Source organism: Stenella coeruleoalba (genome assembly GCF_951394435.1).
Source record: "Stenella coeruleoalba genome assembly, chromosome: 17".
Taxonomy (NCBI): domain Eukaryota; kingdom Metazoa; phylum Chordata; class Mammalia; order Artiodactyla; family Delphinidae; genus Stenella; species Stenella coeruleoalba.
Window position 1 is genome coordinate 74981155 of NC_137163.1, and position 24487 is coordinate 75005641.

General features: G+C 44.2%; 1 protein-coding gene across 4 annotated transcripts in view; it reads right to left on the minus strand.

Annotated features, from left to right (window-relative positions):
* The window catches only part of FAM110B (family with sequence similarity 110 member B), a 132264-nt gene that overhangs the window by 57833 nt on the left and 49944 nt on the right, over positions 1–24487 (minus strand). For all 4 annotated transcript variants that reach the window (XM_079902033.1, XM_079902034.1, XM_079902035.1 and 1 more), the window contains exons 3-4: positions 21513–21562; positions 1318–1406 (exon numbers count right to left, since the gene is read on the minus strand). The gene's annotated coding sequence lies outside the window, so the exon portion shown is untranslated. The remainder of the gene's footprint in view (positions 1–1317; positions 1407–21512; positions 21563–24487) is intronic.

Below are 24487 nucleotides of genomic sequence, written 5' to 3' on the forward strand. Positions count from 1 at the left end.
CACCTGTGTGGAGGTGCAATTCCACGAGCTGGGGGCTGGGGATGGGAGATGCTGAGTTCCCTCCAGCCAAGAGGAGCCCAAGGCTTTCATATCAGAACTTCTTATATCTGTGGTAAGGGAACACGGTGAGAAGACTGACGGATTTCAGTGTGTCTCGCTGATACGTGCTGTTGGCTTTTTCTTCAATCCCCCTTTCCACAGATGGCAGAATTCCACCTGGTAGAGGCTGATTCTTATTTGTCAGCCTAAGCTAGATGCTAGGATTCCAGGAGACCCACACCGTCTACCCAACGAAGTTCTGCATGACGGAATGACAAACAGCTATAAAATGCCCGGCGTGCTATCCAGGTAGTGGTACGTTACATATGGATGCTGGAAGAGAGGCTCGAGGATAGCTGCCAATCAGACCAAAGCACGTGGTCGCTCGGGAACACGGGCGCCGAGGCTAAGGCTTGGTGACCTCACAAGGGCTGCTCTTTACCACGTGTCAGGCCCTTGCACACGTGAGTTAACTGGAGAGCTAGCTGTCTGTCCATTTCCTAAACATTCTCAACTTCCTCATTTGGTGACACTGAGCTCTCAGCCCCTCTGTCAAAGGGGAGGAACCATCTGGACCTTGACCACTGCTCATCTACTTCCTCAGCTCCTTCATGGGAAGATGGGTCTGGCTAAAGGATGTCTCCAGGCTCGCCATCAGGAAGGAATCCGGTGGCGTGGACGTGGGACAAAGCACCCAGCAACGTCCTTTACGGACACACACACTCCCACGTCTGCTGACTGTCCTTCAACACCTGCCCCACTCTCTTGGTCTGTCCCCTGGCTGACATCTAGGTTCTGCCCTCCTGACGGGACCTCCCTAGGGAGGCCATCCTGCAAACATCTCTGTGCCCCAGGCTCCCAGGCATTTGCTGTTGTCCCTATAGCATTAGGGCTGCCAGAAAACACCACCTCACTCCCCAAGCACAGACAGTGGACTTCGCACTGGAGTGTAAAAACGTTCATTTTTTGGATACTGTTTTCGAATCCATGCACTTCTAGATACCAGGGAGATTACGAGTAAATATTACACAGCCCTTAAAAGACCAGAACTGCTGGGAGACATGCAGGCAACATAACACGGAAACCCCTGGGGAAGGAAATCATCGTCACTGTTAGTTTGGCCCTGCAGGCCCTCAAAGGTGGGACTCCTCTTTTTTCTGCCAGATAGCAAAATATCTGAAACCTCAGCCTCTTTGTCTTAGTGTAATATGACAGAGGTTTTCAGAGAGAATCAATACCTTCTGCTCAGAATGGATCAAAGCAAAGCAACACACTTACTTGAAAGAGGACTGAGTATTTTACGGATTGCTGGCAGAAGTCACAGGGAATCCTCCCTCTCTTAAAGTACTCTCTGCTGCACGAAATATCTAAAAACAGAGAAAAGAAAAGATCGCTATTGCTTTCTTACTTGACAAAAATAGGCAGGCTATTAAATATTTACAACAACAGAAAATGAAAATTCTTTTAAAAATTGGTCAATAGATTTAAAAAGACAGATAACGAACACGGAGGTAAACCAAACTGTGTCAGTTTTTACATACACATTTCAGCTAGAAGCTAAGTGTTTTGTTCACCTTGACTAGTTTTTGAAGGAGACATCTAACCGCAGAGAGCAAGTATAAAGATAGAAGAATGTCAACACCAAGTTGTGGGAGGTCATACAGACGAAGGCTGACAGGGCGTCATCTCATCCTCAGAACTGCCGCTCTACACACGGGAGTCCGCGTGTGCGCAGGGAGTGACGGGCTGTCAGAGTCTCAAAGGGCCTTAGAGCCCACCTGGGACAAACCCCACTTCAGTCCACGACACAGAGCCCACTCAGGGCGAGGGCTCAGCACAGACCACCCAGCTGGCTGGGGCAGAGCTCCTGACTGCCGCAGGGGCACCCTTCACAGCACTGCAGCCTGCCACGCCAGTAGCCATTCATTCATTCATTCATTCACTCTCCAGGACTGACTGAGCACTTCCTATGGACCAAGTTCTATTCTAGGCTCTGGGGGTTAAGACCAAGTCTCTGACCTCCAGAGAGGGGAGACTAAATAACAACAGATACTGTCTTAGACGGTCCCACTGGAATGGCAGTTGGGGACACTTAAGCATAATCCCGAAAGCACTGAGGGGACAAGCCTGGGGTCTACTGGGGGAAGCACCCTCCGAGCAAGGGGGCAGCCGGGGCCCCGAGCAGGGGGAGCAAGGAGGCCGATGTGGCTGAAGCGGGGACACTGTGGAGACGCAGGAAGGCGGCTGAGTCTGTGGCCATGGATGAACCAACCGATGGAATGCAGGGAACAGGGGGGCTAACGGAGGGCAGAACCTTGGAGAACATCTGTTTAAAAGGGGGGCAGAAAAGGCAGCTGGGAAGGAACAGCCAGGGATGGGAAGCCAGCAGGGTTGGCTGCCGGCTCTGCGATCAGCTCTGACGGAGAATACTTCCAGCTCAGCGAGGAGGGCGGGGTAAGGACAGAGGGAAAGACAGAGGCTGCTCTTCTGACGGGCTGTGCAAACGTCGGTGTGCAAGCCTGACAGGGCAGAACACTAGAGCATCTGGAGGGTGTTCTGACTGCAGGCCCCGAAGTATCGGAAATGCAGGGCCGGTTCCATGTAGACATTTTCCTGGCGGCAAGAGCTAATGTGTGTGACCCTTAAGGGGGACTTCCCCTCCAAATCTGGCAAGACTGAAAATCTGTCTAAATTCCATCAAATGTATAAGGAGAGCAGAAGGCCTTAATCATTGGAAGGTCAAATGCAAGTGCTATATTCCAAGCCCAGAATTTACAAGCTTGTCTTTAATGAGCACATACAAAATAAATGACTGAAATAAATAAAAGAGCTAATTAAATAAATAAAACAGTCAACCGGCATCCCATCGCAAATGATAACTCCTGGCAATGCAAGCAGTTCTAAAAGCAATCCCTAAATTACTTAAGAGTACAACAGTGAGGAAGGTGTTTTGTGATGCCTTTAAGATGCATCTTTAAATTACTGGATGCATTTAAAAATTTTTTTCGAATCCCACGTGATATAAATCTATTGCAATAAAAATACTTCCAGGCAGGGCTTCCCTGGTGGCGCAGTGGTTGAGAGTCCGCCTGCCGATGCAGGGGACATGGGTTCGTGCCCCGGTCCGGGAAGATCCCACATGCCGCGGAGCGGCTGGGCCCGTGAGCCATGGCCGCTGAGCCTGCGCGTCCGGAGCCTGTGCTCCGCAACGGGAGAGGCCACAACAGTCAGAGGCCTGCGTACCGCAAAAAAAAAACAAAACAAAAAACAAAAAAAAAACCTTCCAGGCAGCAATCTAGTGTGCATTCTGAGGAGGGTTGGGAGGAGGAAGAAAAGACACGACAGTTCCTGTTTATGACATTTACTATTACAGATCACACATACAGCAACAGGGAGACTGAAAGTCCCTATCAAAGAGGAACCAGGTCTGTGGCCCACGCTGACTCCTACTTGACACTAAGAGCGGTGCTTGTGGTGCAAAAACGTTCTAGGTCAAGCACTACTGCCCTTGCCCTGAAGTCTTCACACCGCACCCCTGGTCACTCCTCCTCAGGATCCCCAAGCTGGCGCCTCCCTCTGCTCCCTGCACCCCATTATTATTTATCTCACGGCCTCTCCTCCACAGTCTGCCACTGCCTGCTGAGAGGGCTGCGCCTTCTCTCCTTTTTTAAGGCTTAGCACAGAACCTAGCACATGGTAGGTGCCCGTAATTACAGAATGAATAACGAAAGAAAGACTAGACACACTCAGATGAGGCCTAACGGCTCCTCAAACATTTTTCCAACCCAGGCAGGTTCTGGAGGATCGACCCTGAAATACTTATCAATTGTGAATGACAGGCCTCCCTCAGTGCTTTTGATGCCACAGATGCCAGGGGACCAGCCAGAGAGCCGCCTGCGGGCGCCACCTGGCAACTCTTCACCGCATGCCCTGGACTGCCCCCCCACTCCTTCCTTTTTACTGGAACTTTCAGGCCCTGTGCAGCCCAGTTGCTTTGTGGCACATCATATTCTACGTGGAAGGACTTTTCATTTTTAAACTGATTATCATTTTTCCTGCTGTCATTATCAGCCCCTAGAAGAAAAAGTGAGAGAGTATCTCTTATAGCAGACAGTGTTTTAATTTTAAAATATTATACGCTTTACGCTTCTAGCTCATGCTAATAGACCTATTTTTGATTGTTCAGAAATGTCACTCATCCATGAAGAGTTATGGAATTATAAGGATGAGAGAGAACAAAATTTTAAGTGCCCAAGACATTTGTTTTTACTTTCTTATCTCAGAAATACATAAAGATTCGTGTAGTTAAAAAAAAAATGTTAAGATGTGACTCATCTGAAGATAAAAGTGCAGATTTTGTTACTTTGCAAAAACATAAATAACATTTTACTTAGTGCTATTAGAAAAATGCCCCTTTAGTGTATGTTAAAAGGCCCTCCGGGATATCATAGTAAATTACTACACAGTATTCACACACGGTTATATTTATATTTACCTCTGTAAGAAGTTCCTTCTAGACACAGAAAGTCTTTTAAGATCCAACCCTGACAGTCAGCATCGGCCAGAACCACTTCCCACGGCTTCCCGTGACACACAGCTGAACAACGATGCTTGTAGGGGAGAGTCACACAGCTTGCGTTTGAACAATAATTTACTTTTTTTTTTTTTTTTTGCGGTACGCGGGCCTCTCACAGTTGTGGCCTCTCCCGCTGCAGAGCACAGGCTCTGGACGCGCAGGCTCAGCGGCCATGGCTCACGGGCCCAGCCGCTCCACGGCACGTGGGATCTTCCCGGACCGGAGCACGAACCCGTGTCCCGTGCCTCGGCAGGCGGACTCTCAACCACTGCACCACCAGGGAAGCCCAATAATTTACTTTTAAGGCAGCCGACTTCTTAGAATGTTCTAAGACCAGGGTAATTTAGGAAGCGTTTCACGAGATTAAGAAAAGGGAGAGGGACAGACAACGATGGGATCGCATCTGTTTATTCTTCCCCAAGTGAGGGTCTAAGCCCGTCTGTGGATAGGAGGTTATTTTCCACGTCTGCACAGGGAGCACCTCAGGCAGAGAATGAAGAGGCAGGAGGGCTCCGGGCACATGACGAAGAGCAAAGCCCAGAACTGAGCTGCGCCCTCCGCCCCTCACCACGCAACCTTGTGAAATGTGACGGGGGTGTGGTTTGCATCATCGGGGCGTCCAAAGAGGAAGTCAGTGCCCCCCGCAGGGTGACCCCTCCAGTGCCCATTTCACCAGACACAGCATCTCAAAACCCAGATGCCGGATGACAATGAACCACACTCAACTTTCTTATTACAGGCGACACCCTATCACAGTAAAGGACAAACTTTCAGAATATTCCTTGTTCTTTTCTTCAAACTGTTGTTTGGGAGAAACAGTACACCCCAGGAATGGACGAGGGAGGGAATTCGCAGGGGCTGAGGGTGTGGATGGGGAGGGAAGCACAGTTAGGGTTCTGAAGTTTTCCTCGACCAAAGAACACGACGAACCCCTTGAACCCGATTATAGCTTCAAATCAAAGCAGCTACTTTAAGCAAATTCTGAAATGGCAATGTCTGGCTTTTCAGGAGCAGGAGGTAACTCCTGACAGCCTTCAGATACCAGCAGAGCTCTCCACGGATCCCAGACGCATGGTGGCAGCCAGCCAGCCGTGTGACTGGTGACTCAATACACAAGTTTCTGTGGTCTCCACCGTCTCATACAGTGAGGACATCAGTATTGAAGTTTGAGGGCTAAATGGTGGCAAGGGGCTCTTCCCGAATAAAACAGAACTCTGCGGAGAAGGTACACTGAGAAGCAGACGCTCGCACTGCATTTGTTTGCATTTATTTAAGCTCAGCCTTAGCCATTTAAATATTTTTCCTTCTGAATGTATCATCTTTATCACAGAATTCAAGATTATTTACTGTTTGATTTGGAAAATCATCCAGGCAAGCATGAACAGAAATTTTTAAATGTTGTCAAACATAAGTCAAAGGGGTGAGAATCCCACCTTCTGTGATTTCAACTCCCTAAACAACATCCTTATTAAACAAAGCCCGAGTCAAAAATTCTGTTCAGCACAGGCCGAATACACACCTAGGAGTGTTTCTGGCAGAGCGGGATATGCTAACATCCTCTATATGAAAAAAGCTTCCTGAAAACTACAGAAGGGGAAACAAAGAGAGCCATCCAAAATGAAGGCTGCACACATCTCTGAAGAAACAATGGACATTACTTCTGCTGAGACCCTGCGTTGACACCAGGAGACCCGCTGCTCTGTCCTAATTAAAGTGTGTTTCTCCGAACTCTCCTCCACGGCTCATTATTCAGGAGAGTCCGGACCCCATGCAAACAAAGTCGACAGGGCACTGAAACGCACCTCCAAAGACACCTAAATGGATGCAACACCGGGCTTTCCTAAACAGCAGAGAACCAATGAGAAGAGCTCCCCAGCACATGCACTCTTGAATCCAGGTAAAAACAAGATTCCTACATGAAGACGGTAGCTGTCTACCAGCCCAGCCTCCTCCAGGAGGACATATTTTACATGGAACGCCGGAGAGCGTGTGATATTAACAAAAGCAAGATCAAATTAAACAGATGACATGATGCACACACTTCATTTCATGCATGGCCGTGTTTTTCAGGCGAGATAAAGACTCAAAGTAATTACCATGAACTGAAACTTCTTCCTTGATCTCCTCTGGCAGCCGGCAGTCGGTGACTGCCGTGCTCCCTCAACAAAGACGATCGCCTTCTCCTCGGTGCCTGATTCCTCCTGTAATGCTACCAGCTAAGCACCTCCACAGTGGGCAGAACGCAGCAGAGTATCTCTGTATCCGTGTCTCCAATGCAGCATAAAGAGTACTGTGGAAACCTATCAAACCGGCGAGCAGCTAGGCTGGCAGCCAATGAGGAGCGGCTCGGGCGGAATCCGGCACATGCTCTCTGAGGCTCCGGCTGTCAGCAGCGTTTAGCAGGCTGCTAATCTAATTATAGCTAGTTTGCTAGCACAGAGCGATTGGAGCAGAGCACGGGAGCAAATTAAATTTTAATAAATGAAACCCGCAGACAGAATCATCCTGATTTCTTGTCATTTTGAGGATTAATGTGTCACTTTATAAACTAGAAGTGGTTTTTAAAGTGCATTCTTGTTTTTCTTCCGATCTGGAGAAACAAAGAGTGGTTAAATCAATGTATGGTATAGCCAGTTTCCTTAAACTTAACAGGTTCCAAAGAATATGAAAAACTATATATATATATATGTATATATATATGTATATATATGTTTAACTGAATATATATATTCAGTTATATATATTCATATATATGTTTAACTGAATCACTTTGCTGTACAGTAGAAATTAATACAACATTGTAAATCAACTATACTTACCTAAAATAAATTAAAAAAAAAAACAACTTCACAGATTCCAGCACTGAAGAATAAATCATAAAGTCAATAGTAGGAAGGTATTAGTGGTGGTGCTATAAAATCTGAGACTTCACTTTATTCACCCTGATTAGCAATTTGCCACTTATTTGTCCTAAAGGGCTAATTAGTCTCTCAATATAGTTTGAAATATCCATCGTGGAAATGTACTAATTTCCACCCATCATGGAAATGTACCAATCAAGGTGTCAAAAATCATCACCTTGGCTACACTGATGAATAATAATTCAGAGGTACAAGAGATGGAAAAGGAATATCGAAGTCATTGTAAAGGAAAAATTAAGGAAATCTGCCCACGGCACAATTTAATGGTGACAAGAGTTCTAGAAGCTGAATCTTGCAGGAGGCACAGGAGAAAACCATGCATTCCAATATCCAGGCTGCCTGGATCAGCTACGCCCTCCTGGGTGACTTGGGGCAAGAGACTGGATGTCTCTGAGTGTCAGAGGCAATAGCGGGAGGCACCTTGCAGCATCACTGCCAGAAGCGATGCGCACTCGGCGCTCAGCGCAGGGCCTGGCACAGAGTGAGTTCTAAATTAAGCTATTATTAACAGCAGCAATGTTTTCACAATACCATAGTGTCTCCCTTCTTTTCTGGTATCAGGCTACTCAAAAAAGAAGCATCTAAACTTCTCCAGTGTACAGCTTTGTCAGAAATATCATTTCGAAGTAATTAATGGTGACACGCCAAGAGCAGACCTGATTCATCATGCAGAACCATTATTGGTGTTCACTGTAGTCACAAACATTATTTCACCTACTTCTTTCTGGATATGCGTTAGTCACTAATTTCAGTTTATTCTATATGAACCAATCTCAAAAGGAACTTGCAGGAAATTGGGGTTTAAAATTGCATTTCGTTAATGATTTGCAATATAGATTAAATGCCATTATACATTTGAGAAAGTGTTTTCGATGGACTATAAATTGGGGCAAGTCTGGAATGAGGAGGTGGATTAAATTTAAAATGACGCATTTATGTGAAAAGGGGAGAGGAGAGAGGTCAGCTAGTCAAGTGCAACTTTTGTCCCCGTATCTATTTATTTATTTGTTTTCCCTTCAAGTCATTTCTTCAATAGGTTCTACAAAATTAACAGTCCTCCAATGATATTAATCAAATCTGTTAAACTTATTTTCTGTAATTTCCCCAAATCCGTGTATGTTCCACCAGTCAAGTTCCAATCCAATGATAACATGCAAACTTCTCATTTCTGCAGTTATGCTGTGCTTTGGTTTTTCTCTGAAAACCTTTACAAAAAGCTGACATGCTCAACAGCCATTATGATTTGCTCTGAGGAACCAAATACTCTCAGGGGTTAATTAGTAGCTGTGGAAAAAAATACTGACTAAGCGGCATCCTTCATCCTTCCATCTTTCGGTACCACAAACTGGATGGGAAATAAACTAAGGAAAGGAACAGCATGGCCCATAAACGTCAGGGGAAAGCACAGAAACTCATGGTCTATACATCCAAGAGTGAAAACATGTGTAGAAATGTAGACACAGACACCAACTGTGAGAAAATACGATAGAGACAAACTTCCTAAAATGACCCTCACATGTGCTACCTTGAAGCAGTGTCCATGTGGATTATCAAACCACCATCACCATTATCAGGAGTAAAACTTCAAGAGGAATTGGCTTCAGTGATTCGGCCTAAGGCAGCGCTCCCTGGAGGCTGCCAGGATACAGCCTGGTACCACTCGCAGGCATTCATCTGGGAAACGCTAACAGCTCTTCCTCTTCATGTAACAGACTGCTGGCTCAAAAAGGGGGCACTTTTAAAAAGCTGTTTGAGGGCTTCCCTGGTGGCGCAGTGGTTGGGAGTCCGCCTGCCGATGCTGGGGACACAGGTTCGTGCCCCGGTCCGGGAAGATCCCACATGCCGCGGGGCGGCTGGGCCCTAGAGCCATGGCCGCTGAGCCTGCATGTCCGGAGCCTGTGCTCCGCAATGGGAGAGGCCACGACAGTGAGAGGCCCACGGACCGCAAAAAAAAAAAAAAAAAAAAAAGCTGTTTGATTAATTTGTCTCGTTCCTGTTTTGTACAAGACATTTAAACAGACACTTTGTAAGAGAAAGAAGCAACTGATCCTTTCTTAGGTCTCAAGTTGAGAGCCCCTATATTAGTTTGAAACTGAGTAGCAGTTAATTGCTGATCGTTCTTATTGCCCCTCTGCCCGGAGAGCCTAGATTTTTTTTTTTTTTTTAACCTCTGGAATGAGGGCTTTTGCCTTTGAACTTCAGTCAACTCTGCCTTGATTCTGAAAAATCAAAACTCAGTGAAGAGTTTGGGGCACCTACTCTGTGTAAGGACCGTGCAGGGAGTTGGCAGGGGCCCCGGATTCTCAGTGGAGCTTCCAATCTAATGAGGGATAACCAGTAAGTGATGCGTCAACACAGGGGTAATTACGATGGGAGGCAAAGTGCTGCGAAAGGATACAAGTTGGGGTGAGAGTCGGGTCTGCAGTTGAAGGATGCTTTTGGCTGGAGGGTGGGTGTGACCAGGAGAGCTATGGAGTCCCGGAGAGGCGGATGGAGCCAGGGGACCCAGACGGAAGGTAGAGGCACAGCCGCAAACAGCAGACTCGGGGCGAGGAAAGAGTTTGGTCCGAGCCTCTGGAAAGCTGCGCGTTGACTGTATCCTCAACAGGAAGGATGTATCCTCCAGCTCCCCTTCTTTCTAGTTATCTTCCAAGTCCCACCCTCACTTACCCTTCTCTGCACTAGGTGTGAAAACACGTATATTTCATACGGGCTGCCCGGGGGGGGGGGGATGGGGGGATGGGGGGATGGGGGGGAGAACCTAAAATACTAAGGGGACACGGCTTCATTAATTCAAGAAATACATATTGAGCACCTATGACGTGATCATGGGTTGGGATGTGGCCCCTCCCCGAACACAGCTCACCAGTGAGGGAGACGGTTAAACACCTGGGAGCCTGCCAGAGGGGGATGGGCTTCAGAAAAAGAGCCACCACACTAGGACAGCACTGAAATGCGGTCTCAGGCCTTCCTGGCAGGCTTTGTCTTCAAATGTGGAATTCTGTCCTTACAGTTCCACTGTGTTCACCACCCCGCTTGGCCAACGACAAAGCTGAGACCTCAGAGACGCGGGCCTGGGGACACACAGCAAGACAGAAGGTTGGAAGTCAGGTCGAGACCCAACTGGGGACGGTCCTGGAGCCTCACAGCGGGAAGAGCAGAGACCGCATCTTTGTTTTCGGAAGACTTACTGACGTCATCTTCTATATATGCAGACAGAAGCATATGGATTTCTCTCCACAAACTATAAAAACTGACTCTTTTATATCTTCACCTCAGACTTTTCACAGAAAATGGGGCCATCTTGATATGAATGTTATTCAATGTGGTGTGTAAAGGCTCTTGGCCAAAAAGAAAAAAAAATTATGTAAAACAGAAAGGATTTCCTGAATTTATTCGGCAAACATTGGTGCTGTTTTTTGCGGGGCACTGAAACATGAAGAGAAGTAGAACGGCCTTGGCCTCAAAGTGCTGAGAAGGCGGGTCCGGAGGTGGGCAGCCCTGCAGTTAGACACACTCGGAAGCAGACTGGGGCATCCAGCCCCAACACTCACGGGCACTGTGACTGCGGTCAAGTTACTGAGCCTCATGGGTGTCGCACTGTCCTCACCCAGCAAGTAAACCGACCAGCAGAACGTCTCCCCAAGGTTCCTGTGGTGATTAGACATGAACTCACGTGCAAAGCACCGAGAAGGCTGCCAGCCACCGGACAACACCCGGAGCTGAGAAGTTCCTATTCCTCTTCCGCTGGGGCCTGGAACTTACTCGGTTCTCAAATGGGGTTCCTTGGTATCTCGGCTCTTCCTGCATCTCGTCATAATGATGCTTAACTCGTATTTATTTAGCTCCTATCATCTGTCAGATGCTGTGCTAGGAGGCGGACATGGACCCTCCAAACCAGGGAAGGAGGCAAATAAAACAACACCAATGATCTGAACCAAGTTTTCAAACTGACAAGGAAATTTCACATTCACTTTTGCTTTGAGTCTCTCCTAAGCGCTGTTAGGGAGGTGTTCTTACAGTTTTTCTCATTTTAGAGATGAGGAAACAAGCCCAGGGCAGTTACAGGTTTGCTCAGGACTCCAGACTCAATTCCTTCCTATTTTGCTCGTCTTTTCACTAAAACCATGTTTGTTCCAACACACAAAAAATGAATTATTATAACTCATGGGTATAGAATTAAACATTATTAAATATTATTAAGTAATCTGATATATAATTATTATAATCTAATAATTAGATATAATAATAATATTTAGATATCATTACATAATAAGAGCTATGAATTAGGTGGCAGAAGTTCTCCTGCGCTTATTAGCTTCTCTTCTGTTCTCAAACCGTACCATGTCTTCTGAATGCTGTCAGGCATCTTCTAGGTCGCAAAAGTGTTTACCTCATGGGTAATCTCTGTACTACCAAAAGGACCAGGATTAGACTATCTCTACTGACCATCGCATAATTCCTACGAAACCTTAAATTATAATAAGTGGATTAATGTCCTAAATTTCAGCTCTGTCTTCTGAAGTGGAATGCCTACACATTTCAGTTAAATGCAGTTTCCTACACTTCTAAAAAGCTCTGTAAAGCATCAGTACCAGTTCTGGAATGTAACTCTACTACATGTATGGTCCAAAATCAAGGCATATCATCTTGCATGGGTAACGCATGCTGCTACTTTAAGTAAAAACTTCATGGAAGAACTTCAAGTATGCATGGCATGAATGTTCATAATTATGTTTTAACATACTAATTTTGAAAGATTAGGCTCTTATCCAAACAAATATGTAACTACAGAACACGATCTGGTATGAAATTCATCTGGGGTCCTTATGAAACTTTTCAAGTCAGTAGAGGCCAAAGAATAGCTGTCTTGAAAAATGTCATATCAGAACTTCGGAGGTTACAGTCTGCAGGACACTCCTTGAGAGAATTACGTTGCTAGGACAATATCATCATATACTTCTCACCTTCTATCCCATTATTTTTTATCCCAATCTAGCCACTTTCCAGCTGGTAACCTTGGGTAGATTACTTAACTTCCTCATGCTTGAATTTTCTCATCTGTAACATGAGTATGACGATGATGTGTAATTAAATGAGTTAATATACATAGAAAGCATTTAGGGAGCGCTCAGCATTTTGTAAACGTTATCTAAGTTCTCTCCACTTGGCTGATGGCAAAATTAAAACATCCAGGCCAAATGATTTTAATGTAATTAGAAAAACTGACCCTCTGTAGAAAAAGAACTAGATAATAAAAATAAATAACTATCATGCATGCCCTGAGCACAACCCAGATGGGAAATGCTATACTGTTAAGAGTTTGTTAATAACATCTAGAAATTCTGAAACTTATATAAGCGTGACTTCTTTTCTGGGACAATTTGGAAAACTTTCTTGAAAATTTTACAAATATGTATACCTTTCCCCTGGCCACTCACTTAGGGAAAATCATCCCCAGGAAACAGCTGGGATCACGTGCTAAATTAGAAATGATTAAGGACATGTGCAAAAAAAAAATACAAGTAAGGAATTTATCACAGTATCCTTTATAGAACCAAAAGAAAAGAACCAAAAAAAGAAACAAAAATCTTATTCAACAATAGCTACTACATACATGATGGCGTATAAATAAAATGAATGCAACAGTATGCAGCTATTCAAGTGATACTATAGAATATTTATTAAATGGAAATATAGCTGAATATTAAGTGAGAGTCAAATCGATGTATATTATGATTCTATTTTTGTTAAAATTACCTCTCTGTGTATACACGCACATATCTCTGTGACTATATACGGAGAAAAAGTCTAGGGGCAAATGTCACAATGTGAATAGTTTTTATCTTTGCATGGTCAACTCGTCCAAATTGTTTCATTTTTCTACTGTGCTACTCACGCCGAACATAAATTTTTAATTAAAACTTGATATTTTTCCCACTCCCACCCAAGGAAAAGAAAAAACTAGGGGTGGCAAGTTTTTAATGAGTGGCCCCTCTGAAGTCTCAGACTTGGAGGTTCCTGCTGCCTTCCCTGGTCATCGGCTCTGGCCTTCAGCTAGTCTACAGGATGCAGCTCAGCTTTTCTAACCAGCTAGTAAGCAGCAGCCTTAGCAAACACAATTTTGATGTACTAATCGATCCCAGCCAGAACTCAAACCGTCAGGGTGGGAACCTAAAGTTCAGCCTGGATTGTCAGTCAGTCTGCTGATGATGATTCGGCATTAGGGCCTCTGCGGACACTACAGCAAGTCCTCCCTGGAAATTACTGTACAGCCCAGACATTCCTCCCCTGAGTTATTTGTGTAATTCTCTCCTTCTATCCAAAGGCGCTCTTAGGCACTTAAAAGATATGTCCAGGTTCAAACGCCTGGAAAGACACCAGTAAGTTTAAGTGATGGAGAAAGAAAGGAAAATAATTTCTTTGGATATAAAGTTAGAAACATTAGCGTCACTGAAGACTGACTGGAACCTTGGCAAGTTTCGGAAGCTTATGGACTGTCACCCACTCCAGTAGGAATCGAGTTTAAAATAAGGTAAAGCAAAGCAATCACCTTTCAGTGTGTCTGCCTAGACTGACTCTGTTTTTGCTTTCACAGTTTGAAAAGTCTTGTGAACCATAGCTCAGTATCATTAACAGATAATGGTTCCAAGGTTTTGTTAGAAAGATATTTCCATTTATACATTTATATGTGTATATTTTAAAGGTAATTTTATTATATCTAGGGACCAATTTTTAAAGTTCTACAATAGAAAATAATGTGCAAATGGGATTTATTTAACAGAAATTTGCCTTGAAGCAAACTGAGCTCCGTTCTATTTATACCGTTAAGTGTCTAATTACCTGTAAAGCCAAAAGCCAAGAATTTTTTTTTTCTTACTGAAAATAATCACCCCGCCAGTTGCTTTTTTTTTTTTTTTTTTCCAGTACGCGGGCCTCTCACTGTTGTGGCCTCTCCCGTTGCGGAGCACAGGCTCTGGACGCGCAGGCTCAGCGGCCATGGCTCACGGGCCCAGCCGCTCCGCGGCATGTGGGATCTTCCCGGGCCGGGGCACGAACCCGTGTCCCCTGCATCGGCAGGCGGACTCTCAACCACTGCGCCACCAGGGAAGCCCCCCAGTTGCTTTCTTGAATGTTAAGTTGTTCATAAACGGTTTTCTGAATCTGGATTCCCTAGATTTCTCCTGTTTCTGTTTTCATATGTAGAGATCCTTTTCTACGTTTTCTTTTACAGCAAAGAGACAATTTTTCATTATGTAATCCTGTTCAAGGCAGGGACAATGATTAGGGAAGTTTTTTCACTTAACAAATGTTATTCTCCTGGAAAGTTTACCACTCAGTGATTTGAACAGAAAAAATACCGTGTCCTTCAAGAACGAGGAAGAACTTACTGAAGAGAAAGAATCCTTTGAAACTATGAACATCTGAATAGTTTCTAAATAAAGAAGAAAATCTGTGTCACTTATTTAAGGTTCCTTCTTGGGTTAACAATGTATGCTTTATGGACACAATGAAGAAAAAAGCTGTCCCTCTAAACGGCACTGAAACAGTCTGTAAATCTCTGGTGTAGTTTGCAAGTTATTTCTGCAGACGTGGGTTCTCTCTATGTAGGGCACCTTTCCTAAGCCCAGTATCAGTGTATCAGGGAGAACAAGCACATAGAAAAGATAAGCTTCACTGCATATTCCTTTTATCGTGTGTACATTATTAGCTTTGAAACTGGAAGTGATTTGAAGGACATTAATTCACCTTAAAGGAAACTTTCTTGGGCTTGTCTTTTACTTTATTTTCAAAGTCAGATTACAAGCTAATTTAAATTTCAAGTATTTGATTACATTCCTCTTGAATGACTTCCTCCTGATCATTGCCAAGTCAGTGTTCCCATTCAGGGCGAAGCTATTTTAATTCCACTGCAGGCAGGTCTCCTAATGAAGAGGAGAGTTTAAGTTCCTCTTACATGGAAGCGCACATGATGAAGGTTTTTCATCATAAAGTCTGCGTCAAGCCTACACAAGTGGGATTTTTTTGTACTAAATTATATAGGAGGCTTTTAAACGAATATCCCAGAGATGTTCTGTCATGGGAATAAATGGCATAAAGGACCTGACAGGTTACTGTGAAAGCACTGCAGGAGTCGGCAGGGCAGCCACAGAAACTGCCCACCTGACATCTTGATGGTATTTTGCACCTTTTAGAGAGTGAAGAAGCTTTTGAAGTTTTAATCATCTTCCTCCAAAGGTGTAAGCATAATCTTCCCATTTGTTTTTAGCGTTGTTTAAGAACAAAAATAATTTGAATATGTGATGTAAGTCAGTACCAGGCTTTAGAAAGATGGTACCTCACCAGGTTATCCTGAGAGTGGGGATGGGGGAGAAGTGGGTGGTTCTTAGTTAATTTTATTTTGTCTACAATGGGCACAGCTCATCCACATAGAAGAGTGGATCCTGGCTTCCCTGGCTGAAGTAAACAGAAAATCTGATTGCTCCTCCAACGGTAGTGATGGGTGGTCCCACTGATGAGAGTAAATACTCCAACCCCTGGAGATGCTCTCGGTGAGAGCCAGGGTCCTGCAGAGATGAAGCAAGGGCCTCTTGCCCCAAGTCCAAGCCTGGGACAGGCCAGGGGAGGAAGGAGAGTGAAAAAAAGTCTTTTTTGATTTGTAATTACAACTTTCCTTAAAATGTCCTCATTTTCAGCAATGGAACTTATACAGAATTTTTGCTATTATTTTTTTTCTTTTTTGAAAAATAACAATTTCTGTCTTCCCCAAAGATGCTGATGCTGTGTACTTTTTGGAAGGATGAAACAAAAAACCCCCTCTGTTGGCAACCAAGAGAAAGCAATCTTAAAGCACTGACATTTTAAACACTGGTGAGTCTTTGTTGTGTGAAATTAACTGGAATTTCAATTAACCTATGGTCCTTTTTGATTTACTAGTTTGGAGGCTGTTCTGTAGTCTGTGCTCACTCATGCCTCCATACATGTTTCTTTTCAGCATGACTCTCTGACCTAAACTGCAGTGAAATGGACTGTATGACACCAAATTTTTCATATATGAACAAACTGAAGTCATCCAACTGCAAAACTCAGTTCACCTGCAAAACTCCTGTCCGAGTCATCCATTAGCGACGTTCTGCATTTTGGGGAAATGTGTGCCACAGTGAGGAATCCAGACGGTGGTTCCCCTGAGTTCCCACGGATAAGAAAGGATTGTCCTCCCAGAAAAGGACGGGGAGCTGTTCCATGAAGACACTGAAATTCCAACACTGTGGTTTAATAAGGATAAACAAGTGAGATCAACGAGGCAGAAGGGAGAGGGAGCTCAGAAACAGATCCACAGACTTAAAGCTGACTTTTCACAAAGGAGCCCAGACAATTCAATGAAGAATGAAAAGCCCTTTCAACAAATGATGATGAACAAATGGATACCCATTTGGAAAAAATAGGAAACTTTGATCCCTACCTCACACCTAAAATATCAACCTGAGATAGATCAGAGACCTAAAAGTTAAAAACTAAAACTATAATGCTTCTAGAAAAAAAAACAGAGGAGAATATTTTTGCAACCTTGGAGTAGGTAAAAATTCCCTAGAGTCACAAAAACACTAACTGTAAAAGAAAAAACTGACAAAATGGTCTTTAAAAAAATTTTCAACTTCTGCTCACTGTGAAGAAAATGAAAAGACAAACCACTATATGAGAGAAAATATATCTTATATATAGATATGAAAAAGAACTTTTAGCCAGAAAAAATGAAGTGACTAATCAATAACAAAAGGACATACAATCCAACTCTAAAAAAGGGCAAAAAGTCGAACGAACACTTTGCAAAGGAAGATACACAAAAGACCTGTGAGTATATGTAAAGAGAGTCAACGTCATTCGTCATGAGGGAAATACAAATTAAACCCACAATAATACACTATTCCATAGCCACTTAAATACACTATTCCATAGTAACTTAAATCACTTAAATCAGCAAACGTTAGCAAGAATATGGAACAAATGGACTCTCACACACTGCTAACAAGGAAGTCTGAGTTAATCAAACATTGACCCCGTTATCTGGCAATTCCACTAAGGAGTATTATCCAAGGTAGAGGAAAACGTATATCCATTAAAAGACTCATTCAACAATGTTCATGGCAACTTTTATTCAAAATGCCCAACTGGAAATGATCCAAATGCCCAATAACAGAAGAATAAACAAATTGCAGTACACGCACATAATGAAATAAATATTACTCAGCTACTGATACGACAACGAGGATGAATCTCAAAGACACGATGAATCTCGAAGACATGGTATGGGAAGAAAGGAGCCAGTACAAAGGGTATTCACTGGATGATTCCATCCATATAAATTTAAAAACACATAAGACTAATTTATGGTGATAGAATAATAATTTTTCCCTGGGTGGAAAAGGGGGATCTGACTAGAAAGTGGCAAGAGAGAATTGGCTGGGGTGATAGAAATGTTCCATATCTTTATTAGGGTGGTTACAGAAGTGCATGTATTCGTTAGAACTTACCAAACTGTACATCTAAGATCTGTAAACTTTACCTCAAAAAAAAAAAAACCCATATTGTATTAAAAAACAGTAATACCAATATAGTCTTGCTACAAAGTTTTGAAGAAGGTTGTATTACTGATTTGACATCCTAATGAAATTATTTATATCTCAAATTCTTCTGAACCTTTCAATCTCTTATTTATATGTAGTATGCTGTGTATACATAGAGAAGAAAAGGATAACTCAATTCTAATTCGACGTGATTTTAAACAACAGTTAAAGTTTACTCATTTGAATGTCATATTGTACCTTATGTTATTGCTTTATCAGAACCTTAGAATATTGTTTTTTGATTCATAGGCCCTCAGTTCATTTTAAACCATGAACCGCTGTTAACATCCACTTAAAACACCTTTCTTTTAAGTTATTTTTACCTCTTCAGCTTTGACCAATTTTTGGTAAGGGAGGTCAGCTTTGACCAATTTTTCTTTTGTTTGTTTCATGTTTGTCAGAAAGCAGTTTTCCAGAAGATATCAGTATATATTTTATATGAATATAATTATACAGTGGCCTTTCTTTCCCCCAGACTGACTTGTATATCACTCATAAAAGGAACTCACAACTAAACATCTTCAGGCCAAAGGAGATTTTAATAACAGTCTTGAGTTTGAATATCCTGTTTTTTCACGAGTTACATGAATTTAGGTTAAATTATTTAATTTCCTTAAGACAGTTTCTTCTTAAATAAAAATGGTTGTTCCAATAGCTATTTCATAGCTTCATAAAAAGGAGGGGGGGGGTGGGAGCTGGGCCCCTGCAGCTGCTGAGGAGGCGCCCTGTCTGCAGAGAATGTAAACAATAATCATAAAGCCCCTTGCAGACAGCTCTAAAGCCCATGGGGAATAAAATACCTGTCCCCATGGGGCAAGCCGTCCCTAGAGTCACACAGCCTGGCAGCCCCTCTGAGGACCCAGAACAGCTTACCTTCCTTGAACACTTCCTACGAGCCTGGCCCTGAACTAAAGCCCATTAATCATTTAATCCTTGTGACGGTTCCAGGAAGCAGATACCACTGTCACCACTTTTCAGTGGAGCAAACTGGCTGAGAGGTCGGGAACCTTCTGGAGGCTACTCGGGTGGGTGGTGGGATGCGGGTGGGGCTGGCGGTCAGTCCAACGCCCGCCTTTGACCAGGAAGCCACACTCTTATTTCTGAGCTTCCAGGCATTCACCCTTCCGGTGATGGCGAGGGAGCCGGGGTCAGAAGGGGCGGGGGATCTCAACTAAAACAGTTTTGAAGAATCTGGACCCTCCAGCGTGATGCGCAGCAGGACAGGAAAGCAGCACAGTGAACAGGGCAGAGCCTCCAGTTCCGCTCCTACACGCTAATCCCCCAGCGTCAGGAAGCAGAGGAGAGCAGCCTTGCCCCAGACGGTGCACTTAGCTACCTAAATGTGCCTCGTGCGTGTGCGTGTGTATATGTCTGTGTGCACATGTGTACACGTATGCCTGTATATGTGCATGTGTGTATATGCATGTGTGTGCATGTGTATGGATTTATGTGTCTGTGGATATGTGTGCGTACGTATGTGTATGCGTGTATGCGTGTATGTGTGAGTGTATGTTTGTATTGTGTATGTGTATGGATGGATGTATATATGCATGTGTGTATTGTGTGTGTGTGTATTATGTATGTGTGTATGTGCACATGTGCACATGTATATGTAAGTATGGGTGCGTGTATATTGTGTATGTGTGCACGTGTGTAAGCATGCATGCATGTGTATATATGTATATACACGTGCACGTGTGTATATGTGTGTAAGTATGTATGCACATGTGTATGTATATTGTGCGTATGTGTGTATATGTACGTGTGTGTGTACATGTGTGTGCGTGGGCACCCCCAGCCCCTCTCAGGTGCTCTACCAGCAGGCCGAGCCTTTCCTCAGCCTCACTGGTGGGCCCATGGCAGGGGACCTGCGAGCTGGCCGGTGCTCTCACTGAGAAGAGCCATGACCAACCGAGGGGCCAACAGAGGAGAGCAGAGCCCTCCTGGCAGCCCACAACCGTCAGAGTGTGTTTTCAAGGTGGTGAACTCGGCCCTCAACCATGGCTATAAATCAAGAGGTAATTAGATTTTGCAGCATTTAACCCAACCCCTCTGTTGCCCTCACTTAGTGGCCCGGGTGGAAAAGAAAGGCTGACCCTTCCCACTGAAAACACAGGCCTCTTCACTCTGGCTTGTGCTCCGCCTTGGCCCCCAAAGCACTAGACAGCCCTGGAAAGCACATTCTCTCAGGGTCCAGGTTCAGTGACAACACCCTGCAAATGCACCGGGGATGGGGATGAAAAGAGCACTGGGAGAGAGGGGTCTGTCCTCATCGTACTGGAACCCACATTAACAACCACAAGCTGGAAAATGCCACGGCAGTTCAAATAAACTACGCATCAGTGTGAAAATTTAATTAACCCATCAGAAAAGCACCGAAACCTTCACAGACATGCATACACACAGGAATCTATGCAAAAGAAGCTCTCATTTGATTTTAGTCAAAGCAAACTCAGCCTTCAGTGTAAGCTATAAACATATCGTCTTGGGCAGTTTATAAGGGAGCCCTCAGGAGACGTGTGAATTTTGCCTTCCCGAAGATTTTAGTTTTAAATGTGATCAAGCCCAGTGAAAATGTAATCTGATACTTAGGTTCACACAGAAATGTCAGTGTTCTCTTTTAGTGTGACCTGATGTTTTTATTTTACATTTCCACACATTATGCTTCTTATGTTAAATAAGTTTTGGTAACCTGTAGAAACTGAAATGGTACTAAAAAACATGACAAATTAAATTTCATTTATTTTAAACCACTGGCTATTTTTCAGACAGCCTTGTCTTGAGAACTTTAAAAAGCTAGAGACATCCATTATTCCAAAATTATTTTATGACTGAAAATTTTCAGTTTAAAAAAAAGTTATATATTTTAGACCAGAGCTTGGCAATTTTTTTTTGTAAGGGCCGGAGTGTGAATATTTGAGGCTCTGCAGGCCACACAGTCCTCACCTCACCCACTACAGCTTGAAACCAGCCGCAGTCAACACTTCAATGCAGGAGCATGACTGTGTCCCAATAAAACTTTATTTACAAAACACCAACAGCTGGACGGATTTGGCCCATGGGCCATCTTTGCCAGCCTCTGATCAAGGCTAGACTAAAATAGTGTGGAATCTGGTCTCTAATGTGTACTGGAAACTGATACTTCAGAGCAAAAAAGAACTATAGAAAGCAACCCCTTGTATCCAGCTGTATAATATTAGATGCGGCAAATGCTTCTTGAGTCTCTGGATGTCACTAATTTACAAGATTTGAAAGTCCACACAGCACATTAATGGGTGTTATTGCTGATCACAGCTGGAAACAGCGTGTCCTGGGTATGATTCGAGATGGCAAACAAAGGGTTCTACTCACAAGGGAAGGCTTCATCTGACTCAGGCTGGATCTCAATAGGCCCAAGGCACCTGAAAAAGAAAAAGCCACTGCTGTCACTTAAGAGCACAACTGAATCCCTCAGCTCCCAAAGGGCACTGGAAATGCCAGGCTTTGAGAGACACACAAAACACGGAGGAGTAGGGAAGAGCATGACGTGTCCTCAGATGACACAAAAGAATTTGTGTCCACGGGTCTAAGGACAATTAACTACAATGTAATCTTTAGATCAGGAATGGTGACTATTTAAATGCCAAAAAGGAACATAACCCCCAGTGGGAAAAAAGAGACAAAAAAGCTGAAGTAGAGAACTGGGAGAAGAATGAGCCTATTCAAATGACGTGGGCTAACGCAAGACCCTCGGCAGTGCACCTGCCACCAGGGGTCAGCAAAGGCTCCCGGCAGGTAGAGGCGCGGCCCTGCTGGACTCCTAACATGGTAAACCGCGGGGCACGTGCTAAAATGCTCACTCTCCCGGGTGACAGGGGCTTCCCTGGCCTGGCACCCTCACTATGGAAGGCAAACTACTCAAAACCCAAACTCTCAAAGTTTGCCGTCTGAGTCCCTTCTGGAACAAGAGAGGGTATGAATAATGATCTCAGATTGTATATCACCATCCGTGGGAGTCGTTTTAAAAAAGTACTACTTTGAGAAGGTAGCAATTCAGTCCAAGATTCAATGGCCCATCTGATAATATGGTGTAGAAAATAGAGGAAAAACAAACAAAAAAAACAAAGGACTGAGAAGGTGTTGTGAAATAATTGTTAATTTTTCAGATATATGAATAAACATGTAACCAGTCTGAAAAAGAAAACTACCAACTAAAGCTATTGTTTATATACAAACAGATGCATCCACGTGTAGAGGTCTTTCGCTTTTGAGGGACACTCCCACCGTCAAGTCCGACAGGCCTCCAGCTACAAATATCTCGGTAAATGCAGGTTACAAAATGGTCCACAGACTCCTCTCAACTGCTCTGATCTTCACAGTCTCCATCTTTTCCTATTTACTAAATCCCCAGGGTATACCCTCCTCTTCTTTATTTATTTGTTCCGTTATGTCTAAAGAAATACAGCAACTAAACCCAGCTAGCAATGGGTCTTCTGCAAATCCCGTTTTGGGAAACCACAGCGATCGCTACTGATTCTTCAGTCATGCAGTTGAGGACCAGGGCAAGTTACAGAAACGATCTGCTTGCTCTCGTCAGCTGGGGTTGAAGGAGACTTGAGATGTACGCATCCCTTTGCCTTCAGGAGGAAGGGATCTGGGTGTACACTGCTCCTGGCTGAAGCTAGAATTTTCCTATCAGGACATGGCAGGAGGACTTTCACACCCAGCCTCACTGCCCCACCTGCCAGGGTCTCGTATCTAATACTGTACATTGAAACCAAACAGAAAAAACTTTAAACTGAGCTGAAGTTCCAGAGAGGGAGAGAAAAATATTGTAAGTCAGGCCAAATATCGAACAAAAGCTTAGAATAAGGCATAAGTCACTGAGACACAATAACTGAAAACATCTTCCTGGAGCACCAAGGCCCAGGTCTGAGCCCCTTTTCCTGCCTCTCTGCAATCACTGTTCTCGGGACCACGTGGCTCTACATCCCATGTATGTGTTCCCGGCTCCCACACGTCCATCTCCAGCCCATCTTCTCTCCCAACCTCCAGACTGGTATGTCCAACAGCACCTTAAGGTCTCCATGTGTCTCTCTGCTCCTAGTGAGGCCCTCCCCGGCCCCCCATCTGCATTAGTTTCTGTTGCCGTGTAACAAGCACCCCACTCGCTTACTATCGCAGTCTCTGTCAAGGCCCGGGCATGGCTTGGCTGGCTCCAACCTAGGCTCAGGTCTCACAAGGCTGCCATCACGGTGTGGTCTGGACGGCCTTCCTCTAAGAAGCTCAGGGGCCTCCTTCAAGTTCCCATGCTGGTTAGCAGAATTCAGCCCCTTAAGGCTGGAGCACTGAGGCCCCAGTTTTCCTGCTGGCTGTGAGTGAGGGTGCCACCCTCCTCTTCTAGGGGCAGCTCACAGCTCCCTTCTCCAAGGCCAGCAGGAGAATCTCCACTCCAGTCTGCTGAGACGGAGTCTTACGCGAGGTAACCTGGTAATCACAGCAGTGCTATCCATCACCCTCACCAGACGCTATTAGCCCTACCCACCCAACACAGGGGGCACCTCAGAACTCTGCCAGCCACGCCTCTAAAATGCTGCCCCCCACTCCCACAACACGCATATATACCCCCCCCCCGCTTTATTTTCCCCTATAGTGCTTTTTACCATTTGAAATAACAAATACCTTATACACGTCCACATTTCTGCTTCATCTCACTGAAATATAAGCCCCACCAGAACAGAACGTTTTGCCTGTTCTTGTTTACTGCTATAACCCCAGCCTGTAAAAGAATCCTGCCTGGCTCAGAGCACTTATCCACAAATATTTATTGAATGAATGAATGATTCACTACCTAGGCTTGCCTAAAAACCATCAGCATCTCAACATCTCCCATTCCGCTGCTAAGCACAGGTTTCTGCGGCCTCTTTCCACTGTAGTGAGGTGCCTTACATCAGAACTTTGTTTGGTCACAAAAGATCAAGCTAAATGTTATCCTTCCCATGGTCGCAAAGCTATATAGTTTTAGTTTATTTATAGTTTTATCAGCCAACTATGTAGTGGGAATGCCACACTGAGTATTTGCAAAACCACCATTTTTAAGCACACGCGAAAACAGATACGTTTAATGTCCGGTTCCCAGGCTCTGAGATGACTTCTGTTTGTTTTTTAATCTTAAAAATAATCTTCAGTCAAACAGTGGAGAAAGTAGGAAGTAAAAGCCAAGCTCCCTTTGAACAATGACTCCAAGAAAACCACGAGTATGTGACTAAGTCGGTGACTGAAACAAGAGAGAAGTATGGTTTTCAGAGGCAGCGAACATAACTGTGAAACATACGCACTGGGTATCT